The sequence below is a fragment of the Saccopteryx bilineata genome, chromosome 1 (assembly GCF_036850765.1).
Source record: "Saccopteryx bilineata isolate mSacBil1 chromosome 1, mSacBil1_pri_phased_curated, whole genome shotgun sequence".
Classification (NCBI taxonomy): domain Eukaryota; kingdom Metazoa; phylum Chordata; class Mammalia; order Chiroptera; family Emballonuridae; genus Saccopteryx; species Saccopteryx bilineata.
The window spans coordinates 15,388,327-15,396,487 of record NC_089490.1 but is presented as its reverse complement, the minus strand read 5'-3'; positions in this window follow the sequence as shown (position 1 = coordinate 15,396,487).

The following is an 8,161-nucleotide window of genomic DNA, read 5'->3' as shown; positions in this document are numbered from 1 at the left end:
CTGAGGGTTTTTTTTTAGGATTATTTATTACACGGCATTACTGCCATAGTAGCTAACTAATACAATAGACAATTAAGTTGTTTGTAATTTTTTGGTATTGCAACAACGCACACGCTTGAAATATATCAACTGGTCCACCACTGCATCTTCAACTTTTCTAGTTAACACTGATTTGTTTGCCGAAGTTTGGTACCAATCTACACTCCACCAGCAGTGTCTCCCTGATTCCACATCCTTGTCAACACTTGGTTTTGTCAGGTGTCTGCCGATCTGATGGGTGTGAAATTGCATAGCCTGGCTCACTCTCACTCATCTTTCCCCTTTCTCTGAGCCTCCTTCCCTAGCTCCCACTCTGAACTAGATACACGTTTTCAATGCATCTTTAGTTCTTTCTGCTTGCCTCCCTTACAGTACCGGTCATATGGCCTTGTATTTACCTTTTCGTCTGTCACCAAACAGGGAGCCCCTGTCCTCCAGCCCCAGAGAGCTCAGCACATAGCAGGCACTTAGTAAATAATTGTTGAATAGACGTTTGATGAGAAACCTTAATCAAGCTGGTCAGCTCCCTGCCGTAGGGGAATGTACCAGCTGAGACAAGTGACTCATCACAAGTACCATACACCCACCAAGGTGGGTGAAAGATCGGAGGCTAATTGCTTTCCATGTGGGTATCTGACTCGGGCTTTGAATGCTACTTGTTTTTATGCTAAAATGTGATCAGACCCAGATGGATCTCAGGAGACTAGCAGTAGCTAGAGAAGTGAGTGAAAGCTAAATCCTAAGGGTCCGGGCATGTTTTGTGACCAAATGCAATAGAAAACAAGCAGGGAATACCAAATATAGATTGTGTTTGTCGCACACTGTTCTAAGCACTGTACACAGATTCAGAGCCTCCCAACCACCCAAGGGGGCAGCCATCAGAGGAGGAAACGGAGAAAATCAACTCGCCCAAAGCTGTGAGTACAGGACCTGAGCTGGTTTGAACTCAGGCAGTCTGGCTTCAGGCCCTAAAACTTCTTAATCACCATTCCCTGCTGCTATTCTGGAAATCGTCACACACATCTCAAGGCAGTTGCTTTAGAGATCAAGGAGCCTGGCACCTCCCGGTGATTCCTCCCCTGAAGCGCTGAGAACCTCTTTGGATGGCACAGTTTTGTTTGGTATAGCCAAGGTCATATCCATAGGTCAGAGTTCTGAGAGACCCTTGAGAAGGGCATCTCGGAGGCTGTTCAGCGTGATAGAAAGAAAACAGGTCTGCAGCCAGGAGACTCTGGTCTTAATCCAAGCTCAGCCACAGTCTTAATTTAGGTTATTTTTGTTGCAAGAAAAAAAAATTAATATCTTCAAAACTCCTCAAGTGGAGAGAAAAGCTGCAGTGCTGGCGGGACACCCAAGGACTAAACCAAGAATTGGACCTTTGATAGGACCTTGCATTCATTCTGCGCCTTTCTCTCTAGGCTAAGATCAGCATCTCATTCCAGGGTCAGGTTCTTGGGAGATGAAATCTGATTGGCCCAACTTCAGTCAGGTGCTTTTCTCCATCCAGCCCAATCAGCTGTGATGAGGAAGGTTGAGATCACATAAATGGCAGGAAAAAGGGGGCCACTGTGAGGTAGGCAGGTATCCCTAGAAGGTGTCTAACAACGTTATTAATGTACTGTAGACCTTAGAAAAGCCATCTTCCTTCCCAGGATTGTCTTCCCCTTTGTGAAATGAGAGATTTGATCTGAATCCTGTTCACTGTTACATCTACTATGCCTGCCATATCATATATTTAACAAATGTGTGCTGAATTATGAGTGGACTAGAGCAATCTCTGTATTATGTTCTGATTCTGATAGTGTGTCTTCTAGAATTCTTATATGTGAGATGCGTGGGTGCTGGGAGCTGACAGTGAGGAAGAGGAGGGAGAGGAAGGTAGGCAGACACTGGCTGGAGGTGCCCCAGGAAGCCAATCTAAGCAATCTTCCTCTGGGCGTCTTCCTAGTGCCAATCTTCTGTCCTCACCAAGCAGCCCTCGAGATGGAATTTGGCTTTTCTAATGGACTCTTGTCCCTAGAGAGATAGTGACCTTTATAAGCTCCTGACAATAGCCAACACAGTGCTAAATGACAAGCATGGTCCAAAGGAGAGCACCCTGGATTTGAATCCAGTGTCTAGAATCCAGACTCTTAAGAGACTTACTATGTGACCTGGGTGGGTCACTTAACCCCTCTGAATATCAGAGTCTTCATTGGCCAAACAGATATGAGCATATTTGTCCTGCCTCATTCAGAGCAATGTTTGAAGGATACCAATTGTTAAATAAATTGAACTGCATTTATGGTATGCTAAGATTTTTGTTTTGGTATAATCCACACAAGAATTTTATGAGATACTTACTATTATTTTCCCATCTTACAGATGAGAAAACTGAGGCTCAAAGGTTAAATACTTGCCTAAGGTCATGCAGTTGATGAGCAAGAGTCAGGTGCCACACACTCTATAGCACTGAGCTCTACTGCCCGTTTACGGCCCAGCTATAAAGGATGCGTGACGATGGGTGGTAGTTACTATTATTGCTTCCCAGGACGTAGCCCTCTCGGATAAGCTAAGCATTGAGGTTCCAGACCCATAGACCTATGAGACCCAAACTTAAATTCCAGAGAATCAGAAATTGAGGGTTTATTCCCTCTGGGGGGGAAAAATCAGTTTAAAAACTACATGAATTAAGAAATCTTTGGGCTATCAGTGAAAGAAACCCAGCTCAAACTAACTTACTCAAAAAAAGGGGGGATTTATTGGCCTTCATTTGGGGAGAGGCAAGAATCAGGCACCTGCAACCTGAGCTCCAAACATCCGCAGGGCGCTCCCTCTCGCCACCTCATGCCCATGCGCACAGCCTGCCTTCTCCCACATCCCACAGGAGCCTCTTCATGGAAGGGGCGTGGCTGCCAGGAGTCCCAGGATCACATCCCAGCAGCTCTGCAACCGCAGCTGAAGTGGGATTTCCTTTTCCAGGTAAAGAGTAAACGTCTCAGTGAAGAACTCCTTATTGGTCCAGCTCAAGTCACATGTCCTGGCCTCTGACCCAATCAGAGTGTGGTTCTGTGATTGGTTGCCCAGTTTGGATCCTACCCACCCATGTGACCAGTGAGTGTGGTTATCAGAAAACAGGGATGGGGGGGGGGGAGGTCGATATGGCAGCACAGAGATGGATTCTGGGGGAACCTCTGAAACCAGTGGTCACCTCCATTTGTGCCCTAACTAGTAACCCCAACTCCTTGTCAATCCACATCTACTAATAAAACGTCACTTGAGGGGCTGTGGGTTTCATAGTCCTGTCTCCTTCTGCAGAGGGGTTGAGGTGGTCTTCCATACAGATGGAGGAGGGGGTCTGTCTGCCTCCGCGAGCCACTTCTCTCCTAGGTGTACCTCAGCCTCCTTGTCTGCAGAATGGGGGTGACTGCGCCTGCCTGACTTTCCTCACAGAGCGCTGTGAGGACCCGCAGAGATAATGGATGCGAAAATTGCTCCAGAAAGAACAAAGCGCCGTGTTTACAAACACGAGATGTACTTACTGATTTATTGTGCTGCTGTGTGCTCCAAAAAAAGGATTTGAGGTAGTTCACCAAAATGCACACAAGACAGTGGGACAAAAATAAAGTGATGGAGCATAAGGGAAAACAAGGGTAGAAAAAGCCGGGGAAAATGCTAGCGCCTGGGAAGCTGTGCCCCAAATTCCCAAACAAATTCCGGTCTGAGCTTCCTCCTGAACAGAGGAGTGGGCAGCAGAACCAGCTCCAGCCGGCGCTGGAGACAGAGGGCACAGCGTGTCAGCATGCCGGAAAAGACCGCAGACTTGGTCTTGGCAATGACGTTTAATAAAAATGTCTTTTCATCAAGAAAATATTATGAATATGCCCATTCAACAATATTTAGATTCCTGTTCTTTTGTGTTCATGATGTCACCTGACATCTACTTCAGGGTCTCACGTGGATTCATCATCTATTTATGATTAGATTTAATTTAGCTTAAAGACTAGATACCAATTAAATACCAAGCAAAATCGTCCCTTTCATCTTTCCTGCCTTCTTTTCTTTTTTATGGTCAAATGAGGTTGAGTGCAAGCAGTGGCACATGAGTTCCCCAGTGAAGGAGGGACAAAAAGTTTGAGCATCTTGGCAAAGCTGGAACATAAAAATCACCAAGACATAAAACTGATCCAAGCAGGCCGTAAAGACCCTGCCTGTGCCTCAGAACTTGGACCATAATCGGCTGCCCTGGAACAAATTCAAACATAAATCAACCTCCACTGTATTTTTAACCACCCACGAAATTCTTCATTTCCTGCCTGAAATGTTTCTGACAGTGAATGACTCCACTCTCCCCCACTCCTGCTCAGAGATGGTGCCCTCGGGGCGGCGGTGGGGGGCCCGGTCTGGGCCCCACAGGTCAGGCAAGCCCAGGGTGGGACAAGGGATGGAAGAATTGACTCCAGGGTCTTCCTAGCAGATAAACCAGGGCTGTGGCTAACCCATGCAGTGTTTTTGTTGGAAAGGGCGCCCCCTGCAGGCACAGAAAACCCCTTGGGTTCCCACCTGGGGTGATCTCTTCCCCACCTTCACCCAAACCAATCCAGATTATTCTCCACGACCCACAGCCGTGACAATACCCACAGCATTCTTTTCTGGAGCTCCTAATTCATCAACAGTAAGTACCACACAGCTGGCATTTAGTTACATGACGTCTGGTATTCACTTTTTCATGTTGTCAGTCTGTCTCTCTAACTAGATTGACAATATTTTGGGGGTAATGATCATTTCTTATTTTATATGTCTACCTTGTAGCCATCAAGAGTGCCTTATGTCTGGGTGCTTTACAAGTAACAAAGTCATTAAAAATAGAATGCAAGGGTGTCTAAGCTTTCTAGTTCTCCCCCCTGTGCCCATTTCACAGACAAAGAAATGAGAGCCAAAGAGGAGGCTTGACCTGTCCAAGGTCATCCAGTGAGAACCTGGCCTACCCAGGAATAAACCCCATTCTCCTGCCTGCCAATGCAGTGCTCTATTTCCCTTAACAACTTTTCTCTAAAACTCTAAGAGAAAGTTCAGAACCACAGCTCACTAAAGAACAAAGACAGACAGACAGACAGCTGGGCCACAGTAATCCATCTGCGTGTGGGCAGAATTTCCAGCACAAAGCCAGGCCAAGCTGCAGCAGGCTCTGCAAACAGCCCTGGTGGGAATCAAAGCTGGTCTTTGTATGTACCAGGGGGATGAAAGGGCCTCAGCAGGTTACCTGGGGCTCTTTCAGTTTCCCCAGCACCACAGGGGTCAGCACTGTCCATGATGTCTGGGCACAGGGAACCATGATTGATGGTCTCGGCAGGAAGGATGAGTAGAGATGGAGAGGGCATCTCCGCTCTAGGGAGAGACACTTGCGTATGCTGGGGTCTGCCTTTTGCAGTGAACCATGCACCCTTGATGGCAGGAAACAACTCAAGTATTTGCCCTTAACTCCTAACAACAGATACTTGACAATAGCATCAAAGCTGATAGAAAATAGTATCAAAGCAACCATCAAAATACAAATAGCAACAATTGCTAAGCGAAACCTTATAATGAAAAACTGGTGGCAGGCATATTAGTCCTGCTGAGTCTCTCCTGGTCACTCCCAAGCCCAAGCACTATCCACTCAGGAATTCTCACAATGGCCCTACAAGCCTGGCACAACCAACTTGCACTACAGACTGGGAAACCGATTAAGGTTCAGCTGCCTTAATCCACTGCTGCTAAATGGCAGGTTGGAATCCAGGTCAGACTCATTCCAAAAACCCTATTCCAGTCACATTTCAAGTACTGGTCCCATTATGAGAACCAGGAGACAGGTGTGGGTTAGAAAACGCAAGGTTGGCCCTGGCCGGTTGGCTCAGTGGTAGAGCATCGGCCTGGCGTGCAGGAGTCCCGGGTTTGATACCTGGCCAGGGCACACAGGAGAGGCGCCCATCTGCTTCTCCACCCCTCCCCCTCTCCTTCCTCTCTGTCTCTCTCTTCCCCCGCAGCCAAGGCTCCACTGGAGCAAAGTTGGCCCGGGCGCAGGGGATGGCTCTGTGGCCTCTGCCTCAGGCGCTAGAATGGCTCTGATTACGGCAGAGCATTGCCCCCTGGTGGGCGTGCCGGGTGGATCCCAGTCAGGCGCATGCAGAAGTCTGTCTGACTGCCTCTCTGTTTCCAATTTCGGAAAAATAAAAAAAAATAAAAAAAAAGAAAGAAAGAAAGAAAGAAAGAAAGAAAAGAAAACGCGAAGTTGTTGGGGGAGCAGGTGAGAGCTCGCCCATGATTTCCCAGCGGGGAGTGGGGGAGGAGACAAGACATCACCGCGAAGCTCCCCCAGATCTCCGTGGCTTTTTCATGGTGCCAAACAAACGCAGAAGGAGCCACTTCTAAAAGAACACAGTGTTTTTCCTCCTCTTCTCACTTCCCCTGGGCCCGTGCCTGTGATAATTGGGAAGCAGAGTCTGGTTTTTCTGGGATTAGAACCAATGCTATGAAGTGTTCTGACAATAAATGCTGTTGATTGACAGTTGATGGACAACGTTCTTGAGTAAGTTTCTCCTGTGCTGAGTGTTAAGCTGAAATCTGCACTAAGCAACTGCTCGACAGCCTGCTTACTGTTCAGACAGGATTTACTACACTTTTCCTCTGCGGGCCTCAGTCAGGCCGCTGGGCGAGATGATATCTCAGGTCCCCTCCGGCTCCATCATTCAATGACTCTATTAAGACAAGAACAGAGATCTGAAAATGCTTTTTCTCCAAACACTAAGTTGGGGTTATTACTCACACAGAAATAACAGGCTCCAATGGAGAGATAAGTGGGCAGAAAATAAGGAGCTTCATTTCTGATTTCATATTCTTTGACCCAATAATTACACTTGTACAAATTTATCATAAAGAATTCAGAAAGACAGAGCTATGTACACAAAGATGTTTGCTTTAGCATTATTTGGAAGTGATGTCCAATATAAGAATGGGATGTATTTACTTGTTGGCATATACCGCCATCACAAATGATTTCGAAGATGCAGAGAAATGTCTATGGCAGTGTTTTACAACTTGCAATTCAACATCCGTTAATGGGTTATGAGATAAACTTAATAGGTCTCCTGCCACTAACTTCTTTTTAAATAAAATAGGTTAGAATAGAAATATCAGAGTGCATCACAGGTGGTAGAAGTGTTTGTCAGGAAACTTTTATTTCAGTTATATGGGTAACTGGGCCATGATACAGAATGACATTTTTTATCACGGGGTCACTGTCAAAATATTTCAAAGTGCCTGGGTCTACAGTGTACTATTCAACAGGATGACAACAATATAAAATATTATGTCTGGGAGGAAGCCTGGGCAGGGGCATTTGCAAGAATATAGAAAGGTCCCTGGCCGGTTGGCTCAGTGGTAGAGCGTCGGCCTGGCGTGCAGAGGTCCAGGGTTCGATTCCCGGCCAGGGTACACAGGAGAAGCGCCCATCTGCTTCTCCACCCCTCCCCCTCGCCTTCCTCTCTGTCTCTCTCTTCCCCTCACGCAGCCGAGGCTCCATTGGAGCAAAGATGGCCTGGGCGCTGGGGATGGCTCCTTGGCCTCTGCCCCAGGCGCTAGAGTGGCTCTGGTCGCAACAGAGCGATGCCCCGGAGGGGCAGAGCGTGGCCCCTGGTGGGCGTGCCTGGTGGATCCCAATCGGGGGGCATGCGGGAGTCTGTCTGACTGTCTCTCCCCGTTTCCAGCTTCAGAAAAATACAAAAAAAAAAAAAAAAAGAATATAGGAAAGGTGTTAAGAGTGGTAGAATAAAGGATGCTACTTGAGGTTTTCTGTGATTCTGGTGGGCTGTTCATAAAATAAAACCAGTAAAAGGAAAGAGAACATAAGACAAAAAGGAGAAATCACAACAGAAGGTCATTATCAGATCCCAAAAGGCCAAGGGACTCAAGATGGGGCTTCCGGGAGCAGCAGTGCTTTCAATGGGCTTTGAGGGTTGGACAGGATTTGAATGGGGGGAGGGGTGCACCTCAGAGAACGCGGGGGTGGTCACTAAAGAGATGGAGGGCATGAAGAAGGTGGGGTGGGGAAAATGTCCCTCAATGCTGTAAAGTGGCTTTGAATTAATAAGAAAAGGGGCAGCTC